Here is a 12,513-nt window from a genome sequence, read left to right as displayed (position 1 = left end):
AACATGCAATAGGCTATCGGATATCGGCAATTATAAGTTACCATAACAAAAGTGCCTTTCGCTCCGATGTGATGTGATAAAGTCCCTTTCACTCCGATGCGATGCGATATTGCTATCGGCGATCGGGGATGTACCATGCATGCTTTTCAAAGTGCTCAATTAATACTCCTGATGCGATGTGATATCACTATCGGTGATCGGGGATTCCAAAAGGAACCAATATGACGATTTAAGTTTTCCCTCGATGCCCGATTGTGATAAAGCCAAAAGCACAAACTTCGAAAATTGTTAAAGTGGGGATATTACGATTAATTCGTATTAAAGGCCTTATCTTCCAAACAGTGATTCACCTGCGCTCAACCGCCAAGACATCCAAGGCACGCTTAAACAAATCATTCGGCCAATAAAACGATATGATGGGCATTTAAATGATTGGCAGGTTTTAACGACCATTTAATGAAATAGTAAGCTTTAAAATCTTTTCACAAATTGTATCCGCGGCCACTTTAAGTTAATCATTCATCGTGCATTGATCAATATATCTCACTCGTATTTGGTTTTTGCTACCAATTCTCTGTATTATGTTCATTTTCACTCCTGTGCAGAACTCTTCTGAAGTAATAGATTCAAGCAGAATGGGGAAGAAGTCTAAGAAAACTGCAATTTCTTCCACTTCACCAGCCCCAGGACAACCCGTCGCTGATCCAGGAACAAAAAAGAAAGGGTTGATATCTGATACTACATGTTCAGGACTCGGCAGAACTGCTTGGCAAAGTACATATAATTTGATTGAGGCCGAAGAACCAGAGGTGACATCAGTACAAGCCACAGCAGATACCAATCGAAAATCTAATGCTATTTTAAAGGACTTAGCCAACTCTTTCCTTCATCGGATAGCAGCTCGGGAACAAATTCTCCCATATACGGATGTAGTGAGGTGGGCAATTCAAGAACTTCCAATCACAGACAGAACCTTCTGCACCAGAGATGGGAGAATCTTCAGTTCATTTCAGGCTAATGATTTGAGGCAACTCTATCATTTTCCTGTGCCAGAGAAGAAGTACAACAAAGCATTTCTGGAGAAATTCTGAAATGAGAATGAAACTGAATCCGAACCCATTCAGGATTTGAGGCAAAATCTGGCAAAACACAAGCATGAATCTTTCGGTAAGTACTCTGTTGATTCCCTATGTTCTCCTTATTGTTATGTTGGGATAATGATGTGTAGATTGTGGGGGTTGCACGATTCGGCTAATTTCACTATAGAAATGGTTCCCTTGATGGAAGTGGCATGTAATAGTGAGATAATGGATTGGGAAACTATACTGTCAGATAAGCTAGCAAAAACAGTTCTTGATTTTAGAACCAAAACCCGCGTCACTGAAAGGCGTATTCCCCCATTCTACTACAATGCTTATATACTAGACACCCTGTGTTTTAATTCTGAATTTCCCATGCTCGGCTAGAGGTGGACTTCACAAGACTCGATGCCTATTCACATATACCATGAGAAATTGTGGAAAACTTCCTATAAGCACCATTTATACCAAGTCTGCAACGACTTTATGTTACCCATTCATTACTCTATTTTTGATAAACCTGCTCCCAAGATTTCTTACCAAGCAGGGATTGATTTGACATCAATAGGAAGATGGTTCGGAGAGGAAAAATTTACTTATATAAGAATTTTCGGCAGCCAAGCCGAACCTCATGTCCTTCCTTTGTACATACCTGATAAACTACTGGCGAGGGAAATAACCTATCAGATTATCTTCGAAGGAGTTACACAAACTCTAAAGAAAAATAAGAAGCAGGTTTGGCCCTCTTTTCCTCTGAGATGTGGTGTCTACACTTTGCATGATTTCAAACATGCAGAGAAAGAATCTACAAATATGAAGTCATTAACTCTAGCAACTCTCCCTAATAGAAGATTTGATCCCAACAAAGTCGCCTATAATGCACTTGAACAGGCCAAATTGACAAAGTTTGACCATAAAGAAGATAAGTTTGATGACCTGTTCTCCTCAGTTGAGTCAACGTCCCAAGTTAGATCGCTGGCCATAATGGAATACAAAGATGAAGGGTTAGTTGAATTCAACAGACTTAGAGAACAGAGGTTGCAAACTCTGCCTCTAGATCTGTTAGCGACAACCCCAAAAACAGAATCAAGCGAGCCTGAATAGCGACATACTAAGGAACCTCCGGTTACATCAAAAGAATAGGAGGAAGTGCATATGAAAAGACAAGAGGAAACTCAGACGAAAGAGCAAGAACAGAGTAGCATTGAGGTGAATGTAGATACTCAAATTGACCCGAAATTTCTCCAGGAATGGCAGTAATTTGATTCAATTATCAGTAATATTGAATGCTCAAAAGATGCCGAGACATCAAAAGCAGCAGATACACAGGAGACCACTTCAAAACAAGTTCCAAGTGGAACCAGCGGCCTACCCAGTTCGAAAGAAGTGGAGATAATCCCAAAGGATCCCTCCGATCAGATTATTTTGCAGATAGAAGAAATTCCTCCCTTGGATGTCTTCTATAGCCCAAGACACAAAGCTAAGGTAAAGTGACAGAGCAAGAGGATAAGGACTGATCAACCTTCCCTATTCCTAGAACAAATGGTGACAGGAAACGTGGTTTGGAAGGAGGAATTTGACCCCTTTGACGACCTAACAAAACTATTACAATATACTGGAGCCTATTCGGTAGCAACAATAGATAAGGCATCAGAGGTGAGTCTCTTATTAAAAACAAAAGACCAGGAGATATTTTCATTGCAAGCGCAACTATCAGGAGCACAGTAGAAGGCGGAACAAGCAGAGTGACAATTGTTAACACAAAAACAAATAAATAATCAATTAACTCAATAATTGCAGGAACAGAAAAAGAGGATTGATCACAGTGTAGTCCAAAAGCAGAAAGAGTTGTCTGAGGCATTGGCACAACTGAAAGTAGCGAATGAACAAATGCTGAAGTCAAAAGATGAGAAAATTGCTCAACTATCAGCCCAGCTAGAGAAAACCAAGAATCTTCCACAAATAGTCGAATTCAAAGTACAAGCATTACAAATAAATAAGGCATTAATAACACAGATCAAAATTTTATGTCAACAAATCACCCAGGCGGAGCCATTATGCGATTTGACGACATCAATAAGTGTAAAATCAGAAAAAGCTAGAACAAACTTGGATCAAGCCGATGAAACATTAACTAATTTTCTTGAGTGGCAAGATACCGATCAGGGAAGACGGCTAATTTACCAAAGATTTTAGAATCACATAAGGAAATATTATTTACAGAATGGAGTCCCAGTTAATGAAAGCAGAGAGAGCAATTTCAAGATGCAAATCAACCACAAGTAATTTGGTTGAATTAGTCAATAATACTCTCTACTCGTCTAACATGATTTCCCAATGTACTCCAGGTAAATTGACAGCGGCGAAAACATTGGAGCAGTCATGTTATCCAGAAATAGAGAAAAATGTTAGATTAATCGCAGGAATTAACAGTTTGACATGGGAGGCCTATTGGTTCTTCTTAGTCAAACCACACAGCCAGAGAGCTGCCCTCAAATGCCTTACAGATGCAATCGGGTATATCGTTCCTGATATTCAGGATTCCACCTATGCCGCCCAACTCAACTCTCGCCTCAACAAACTGCCCAAAGTGGAGCCAATGCTTGCGATATGTCAGTTTAGGTTTAAAGGCAAACAACCTAAATGATGATTCATCCCACCGACTGCCAGATTGCTATGAAGGAGGTATTCAAGATCAAATTGATACCAATTAAGTAGGATTTCAGTTTCATAGATAATTAGCTTAATTAAGTATTTATAGACCCTTTCATTTTATTTGGAAAGGGTGGTAAGTTTTGTACATGACTTAAAGCCTGAAGTTGCACTACTGTACCTCAGGCATATTCTTTTATAAAACTGGACCAATTATTCTGATTTTGACAAAGAAGCTTTTATGCGAATGTGCACTATTGTCTTTGTTTGAAAGTATTTCTACGTTGGAAGAAGAATTTCAAATAGCGATTGATATTGGGAGTGCTAAGAAGCTCATATGGTACTATTATCTATGTCTGAATTCATTCTTTTTATATGAATTGTGATTTGATCGCTTTTTCTATCATCAAATATATGTATGTGTTTTAGCAACATTCTTTATTCTTTCCATTATTGGATGTTTATATTATGCTTTTCTTTTGATCATATATGTATCAATGATATAAATGATAAGTGTAGCAATATTGTGTTAATCACTTTGTTTAACTATTTAAAAAATGTAATCATTGAATGAATAAATGTCTATGTTTATTAGATAGAGTCATCTATATGCCTGTCAATAGACATAGATCATGAAGCACTACATTTCAAAGTACAATAGTTCCCGGGATTAGTAGTAATCCTTTTATTCTGCTGATAGATTAAGTTATTTTCCTATCATAATATTAGATAATAAATCATTCATCCACCCCTTTTTCATTACGGGGAACTGGTCCCATTATCCCCAGTCGGAGCCACCATTCCAAACGGAAAAGGAGTTGTATTAAGGTCCGAACTGGGTGGTTATCCCCCGATGTTGTTGCAGCGATTTTTGAGGCATCAACAGCTCCCCATACGGTCGAGTATATATTGGGAGACCACAATAGGCTGATAACATTTATCCATAGGAAGCTGTGTCTGTTGTGCTATCGCTCGTAATGCACTGAACATAGCATTTTGGAAGATTGACTGCCGTACATAAGTCCTTGGTAACTTCTCTTTAATTTACCACCAAGGTGTATATTGCAGTTTTGCTATTGGTTTGGTAATCCCTCTTTCAATATTTCCGGAGTAGTCACTTTCATTCCTTTTCGAACACTTAAAAGAAAAGGTCCATCTAAGCACTTGTCACTTCAGGCTAATTAAAAATTGAAGGCGACTAGAGTCATCTTTAGCTTTTTCTTGACTCTTAAAACTTGAAAAAGCAAAGTTGTGTCAAAGTGTCATTAAAATTTATTTAATTCAGAATAACATCCCTATTCCTTTGTTGATCTTGGTTTGAGATAATGGAGTCCACCAATCAAGGAATCCCTCTTGGGGGGGATCCTAGTCCTTTCTCTTCTTGGGGAGATATTAATGCTCCGTATATGGCCACATTTTCCCTTCTAGGAATCACAATTGGCCTCCCAGTATGGCTATTCTCAACCTTTGTCATTCAAAATACCATGATTCCTCGACAATCAAATCAGCAACCAAATGATACTGAGGTTTCCTCTTCACCTTCTACTTTGTTTATTTCTCCCTCCCCTTCTTCCTATTTGTTTGGTGAAAATAGTGATGCTAGTAACCAAGTAGCTGAGAAGAAGAAGAAAGGGAAGGAGAAGAAGAAGAAGTCAGTTAAGCAAGGGGGAAACCCTCCAACATCTACTGAAAATCCACACATCCAACTTTCCAAACCCAAATATCCATGCATAATTCGCAAAGGGGACCACCTTCATCGAGAATGTCCATGCATCCCTTGGATCTTAATAGAATGGTCTCCCCATTCGCACTTTCCGGTGTCATCAACCTCTGGTGATCATGTTGACAACACACCATCAACTAGTGAAAATGGAGTCAATAGACAAAATGGAAAGGTTAGATTTCCATGTCGGTTATGTGAAGGTAATCATGCTCTTCACCATTGTCCTTTTTTGGATGAAGCCAAAAGAGTCTTGGATAACCATCTTGCTTCACCACAACAACTTCCACCTAGATACAAGAAACTCTTACCAAGTCCTTCACTAGTTGAAAACCCGACTGACATAACTTAATCATTGGTCGAAATGCTTATCATTGAGAGTGAACCTTCTATGTCCATACCGGACCAAAGTCAACAGGTCGAGATGGTGGTTGACCCAATCTTGCCTTCAGAAGGTCCACCTTCAGTTGATAATATTTCCAAAGAGAATGAGAACAATATTGTTCATATTCTTTTTGTTAATACAGAGTCTGATGAACTTGGCGGCAATCTGCCCATTCCTTCACAACGGGAGGAAAATTCCCCTATTCAAGGGGTTCATCTAGATATTTATCCGGTACCCCCTCCATGCAGTCTAGTTGTTTCCTTCAATTGGAATCAACTAGCAAGACCCTGCCTTCCATCTAATGTACCATTCTGAATCATAAAACAAGTTTAAAAATGATCGTGTCTGGCACTATCATAGATGAAGGGGCTTCAGTGAGTATCCTTTCCTCAATTGCTTGGAAAGCACTTGATTCAACATCACTTATGCCTATGACACAAAATTTGTTAGGCTTTAAAAAATGAACCAGTCGACCGTTAGGGATTCTTCTAAAGTTTCCGATAACCTTGAGAAAGAAAACCGTTCACTTGAATGTGATGGTAGTCCAAGGACCATTAGATTATAATCTACTTCTTGGATATAGGATGGAAGCAATTGTTTCCACACTCTTTTGAGTGATGTTTTTCCCACATGACGCCAAAATGGTATAGCTTATCGACCATCTTTCATTTCCTGGTTCAAACATAGCTACAAGTAAAAAATCATCCCTAAATGGTCTCTTTGCTTCAAGAATGTCTCCTCAACCTTGATTTCATCCACCTAATTAACGTGAGTACTCTGGTGAATGTAACGAGGTTTGGGGGCATGCACCCTAGTCTGCTGTGGTAGACAAACCCAATTGAAAAGATAGGTTTCCCGATAGGTTATGTGATTGGAAGTGTTATCTCACACCATTGACCTTTGACTATTAGATGGACAAAGCCAAGGAAGTTTTTTTGTCTAACCGCTGATAGAAACAATCTTTCCTAACTGCGGGGACTTCCATATGGTGACCTGGAGACTCTCCTTTTCTCGATACCTAGGGGCATGCAAACCTTTTTATGCAAGCAAAAAACAACCAGTTTCATTTTTTAGCATTTTAGTGGTTTTATATTTTTAGCTTTTTAGTGTCAAATTCTTAGGTTAGGTGATTGGCATGACCCACCATTCACCTTTGTCTGCAGTGCACAAATGAAGCAAAGTTAGTGTTTTGTCTAGATGAAAGACAAAACTATCCTACCTAACCTCAGTAGTTCCTTAGCTTTTACTGTAGTTAGCTTTGTAGTTTGGTCGTTTCTAGCCTATATAAAAGGGCAATGAGCATATGTTATTGTAGAGTTCAAACTCACTAAAAAATAAACCTACTAATGAGAGACATCTTTAGACTACTGGTATGATTAATGTTTCCGCAAGTTTCAAGCTCATTAAAAATTAAACCCGCTACTGAGCATATGTTAACGCAATTTTCAAGCTCATTAAAAAATAAACACACCTTCAGTAAACAACCTCTGCAATTTCCATGCTATTAGCATTTTGAGCCTTGGTTGTGTTCCTACCATCACCTCCATTATTTTGACTGATCATGCTTCCACTTGATTGTTTACCCTTTTGAGGAATAGCTGTGACAAGGGATTTTGTTAGCCGCCCAATTCACACTGCCATGTTTCGATAGGTTCCAAACTTACCTAAAACCATTTTCTACCCAAAAATACCACTCGTTCCTCAAAAACGAGTCTCTTTTAAGCTCTTTTTAGACAGGTTAAATATGAAAAGATTACCGAGCTACTGGCCTTTCCAGCTCGTTAAATTAAAGGAAAGCACGATCCCTCCTCTACATTTTAATCTTTTTGGACCTGAGGGATCATCCCATAAAAAGATTGAGTGCTTGTCTTTTTTGGCTTGCTAAAGTGATCAAAAAGTCATTCCTTTCGTATTATTTTATACTTTTTCAGACTTAAGGGATTATGCTATGAAAAACGACTACTGGGGTTTCCTTTTCATCCCTTTTCAAACTCTCCAAACATGAAAAGGACCGAGTTATCCTTGTTGTTAAATTTGTTGAAACACTAGCGACAAACTTGTGCACCCAGAAAATAATGAGTTTCATTGTCACTAGGCTCGCTAAAACATACCAACAGATCTGCCTGAAGGGAAAATTATAGAACAAGCATATGTTATCCTCCTCAAGCTTGAAAAAAATAAAAAGGTACTGGTCAGCAATGACTTTGGAAAAAAGGGAAGAAAACTTGAAGAACTTCATTGGTAGCAAGTCACTCTTGAACATGACACTTTCACTCCATCACCATGATTGAGTTAGGTTGGGTTATTCTGTTCACCGATCATATCACCATTGGTACTCCTTACCATCCATATTTTGGGGTTAATGCTACCAATCCATCTCAGTGTCACTGATATGTTCAAGATATGTCATTCAGAGAATTCACCACCCAACTAACACCTTATCCACTACAATACCTTCACCCTCCACTTTTTATGACCACCATTCCTGAACCTTGTATCATCAGTTCGTATTCACCTCTAGAAAATCATTTGCTTCATTTCATGTCATAGATGACATTAAGGCCCTCCTATGACAGGTCACTTCTTGTTGACATCAGCTCATTATCCAAGAAGTTGACTTAGAAACAACCCTTTTAGTACTTTAAATCGTGCATGCCTCAATGGGAAGTTTCTCACTTCCGACGATAGGTTTACATCAATGGCCTTCAACCAAATGATTTTACATGGTGTTCAACATCAGATCATGTATTCACATCATGTGAATTGTACGGCAGTACCTTGAGGATCATTATCATTATTGTTGATTCCTCTCACGCCTATTAACAGTTTACATTATTGGCTGGTAATCAGGCGATGTCTTTCCATGTTCGACTTCAGGACAACTTTTCACATGGATCGAATTTTACATTGGGTGAAGATTGAATGAGTTTGAAGACCTCGGTTCTAGTTTCATCCATTAGGGTTGTGATATATTCAGGAATATAAAGAGATCAAATGTACACAAAAGCTACACATATGATCATCCAAGCTAAGGGATGATGCCTCTACATATAAGGAATCGTCAGTCTGCAACAGTGGATGATTATCTGTCCTATGTATATGAAAATGAATTTATAAAGCTGAGCATGGGAATCCCTACCTTAGCTAGATCATGGAAATAATATGATGATGATGTATTGTATTGTATCTTATATAGGTAACCATCTAGCTCGAATACCTCAAATCCTCATGATAAAGCATTTCACCCGACATCAAAATATTTACAACCTTACGCTTTAAGGGGCAACTATTATATACATATTTGGGCATTGCAACCCCAATCATATATGTCGATAAACCAAGGGCTATTTAACCCCTAAAAGTGTTGTTTCATACCCTAAAAGATCATGGTCAACTGATTACATCATTTCCCAGAAGTTCCACCTGAAAAACCACTCAGCACTGGCCAAAACTGGACCATACTGACTACTCCTTAGTTAGGGTGTGGTGCATACTAGCTCCTACACTAGCCAGGTGCGATGCATACAGAAAAATCCTTCTATGGGGTGTGATGAGCAAGAATGGACAAATGTCTGAGGCAGTTTGCTAACTGGATGCTCATGTAATATTCTAGAAACATCCTTTATGACACTTGCCTCTTTGAACTTGCCCAAGGATGAGTAAGAGATCCAAGAAATCTCCAAGTGGAACTAAGAACTACAAGTGGAATGAGACTAATCAAAATCTAGAGATGAATCACACCTCTGCAAACATCTATAAATGGATCCCTCATCTGAGAGATCTGAAAGGCTGGAATTTTGTAATTTGTAAGGAAGTGCTGATAGTTTGCCTTTGAGAAGAAGCATTGTATTGTTGGGTGATCTTTCTTTTCATGAGGTGAAGAGGGTTTTGATGCTGGGAGGATGATGCTAGATTAGAAAGTTGGGTTGTAATTATCCTTTCTATTTTAATAAATTTCTTTGAGTTTTCCTCCATATAATCGTGTATTTGTGAATCTTGTTATTTGTTAATGCAATTGTATGTTCAATGTTTTTCTAATTCTATTATGTATGATATTATAGATCGAGATGCTTTGATGGTGTTTTGTTACTTTGTCTCTACAGGTATTCTCTAAAGTGGGACAAGTAGGAGAGGAGTTGCAAGCTCTATCAAGGAAGACAGAAATCAATCAAGGAGTCAAGCGAAAGATCTAGGTTGGTCCTTTGCTTCTCTCTTATCTATCATACATATAGGAAATCACAAATTTCTTTGATTGTTTGTTTCTACAATAGCTACCAATATTAGTGGGACTAGTAGATCGAAAATACACTAGTTTTCTCGGAAACAAGATCCACGGAAGGATCTGAAGGTGAGGCACTTGCTTCATAGTTCGAGTTGGATTTCACACTCTTCGCATGCATGGTTTCATCCATGGTGGGAAGTTCTTGGTTTCTTGACAGTGGAGCTTCTTTCTGCATGACCGGCAATAAGAGTTTGTTCAGTACTTTGAAGGAGAAAGATCTCCAAATACTAATAGTGATGGGTAATGATGAATAGTATAATGTCTTAGATGTAGGCACGGTTATTTTCCAGATGGAGCATGGAGGTTGCCTTACCTTGACCGATGTCAAGTATGTACTAGGATGGAAGAGAAACTTGGTGTCGATCGTGATTCTGGAAGACACAGGCTATGATGTAGTCTTCAAAAAGGGAAAGTGTTTCCTTAGACACATCATCACTAGACAAGTGAAGCCGATCGGTTCATTGTCAAGAACCTGCATACTCTTGAGGTTCAAGATGAATGCAAAGTCTTGAGAAGCAAGGCAATTGATGGAGACTTGGTGGTTGAGAGGGAGAGTATATTACATATCAACATGTAGCACCAGAAGAAGTCTTAGACAATTATGGAGGCGCCACGATTGGTGCAACAACTTTAAGAGGTTATGGAGCAGCCACAACAGGGGAAGATGAGAGGAGATTGAGTAGATACATATACTCATGCAGAGAACTCCAGTAGGGGGAAACATCGAGTGAAGTGGGCTAAGGGATCACATGCAAACATACCTCCAGGTAGGAGGTGGGGTGATGTGGATTGATCGTCCCAAGGAGGAGGGGAAGGATCCTTGAGGTACCCAACTTCTTTGATTTGACTTTGCTACAAAATCCTTGATGAGGAGTAGCAGGACTGACTGATTGGGTAGAGATAGATTGAGATGGAGAGGAAGAGAGAGCTACAATGCAAGAATCCCAACACAGCGTAGAGCTAGCAGGCTGCAACAATGCGAGAGGCACAAGTGTGTTGCACTAGTGCAGGATGGCACAGAGAGGTGTGCAATGGTGCGAGATGCATGGAGATGTTGCAGTAGTGCAGAGGTAAGAGAGGGATCACTTGTTAGCAGCAGGTAGAGCTTTAGCATCAAAGTATGTTTGTAGCCCAAAATAGATGTCAGTTGGGAGTTTTTTTTTTCTCCGAGAGTTGTTGGAGAAACCACACTTGGTAGAAGTGTTTCATGCAGAACATTCCGAAGGTATAGGATCAGGTTCAAGAGGAAGCCTTTCTTGTTGAGAGGGAGTGTTGAAAATGGCAACAAGAAATGCTAAAAATAAAAGTTCTAAAAATAGCACTTCTAAAAATGCTAGTTTGAGTACCAATGCTAGATTGGGCAACATGGAATGAAAAATGGAAGTGCTAAAAATAGCATTCTATTTTTAGCATTTCAGGATGGATTCCTAGTTTTAGTCAATCCCTAAAATAAAATAAGAAGTAAAGTTTGAATTTGAAATTAATAGTAGTTTTAAAATTAATTAATTAATTCATCTAGAGTTAATTAGTTAAGGAAAATCAAACTTGAAGTCTATGTGAGGACATGCAACAATTTATCTATTAATTGAGGAATTTATCCATCAATTAAAGAGATAAGGATCAATTGTAATATTGAGTTGTAATTAGTTGGCTCAGTTAACTAAGTCAAGTCAAGTTAGATTAATTTAACAGTTTGTTAAATTAATGAGAGTTCAGTTAGTTAATGTTTTCATGCATGTAACTACTGTATCTCAGATAACTAAGTATTCACTCATGGATAACGCATGCATGTCAGTTTAGATAGAGACGTAGTTGAGATCAGAGAAGGGATAATGTACTATCAGTTGGATGCATATTTTTCCTATAAAGGAATCTCATTCATGATGAGGATTTATCTCCTTCAAGACTGCGTAGTTGGATCAGAGGTTAGTGAGCGTGTGAAGAGGCCAATTCACACAAGTGGCTGCACTAGACCTAAATCAGAATTGCGCAAAGAAATAGGATGCTTGGAGGGCAGACCAGAGGTTAGATAGAGGCCTTTGACTATCTATGAGCAGCAGAGGTATTATAGAGGGAGAAAGATAGCTTTTGAGTTGATCCTTTTTGTAATAATGGCTATATTTCCACTTGTATGGTAATACAGAGTTGGGGTTTTAGGCTAAGGCTTTCCTCGGGTAAATTCTTCTGTGTTATGTGTGATTGATTCCCTCTTATCAGCTATATGCATTCTTATTGATGTTGCTCATTTTCGATTAAGATTCCGCTAAATTGTTTGTAGAAGTAGATCAAGTGTTTTTCTTTAGTACATTGCATTACCAAGTGATCTACACGTGGGAATTTCTACAATGATAACCTTTGGCATTAGTTTATGTGATGCACCTGAGTCTAAAATTTC

This window comes from Pinus tabuliformis, chromosome 7 (assembly GCF_031772625.1).
Source record: "Pinus tabuliformis cultivar Carrire ecotype Pingquan chromosome 7, CPIR1, whole genome shotgun sequence".
Taxonomy (NCBI): domain Eukaryota; kingdom Viridiplantae; phylum Streptophyta; class Pinopsida; order Pinales; family Pinaceae; genus Pinus; species Pinus tabuliformis.
This window is presented reverse-complemented; position numbering follows the sequence as displayed.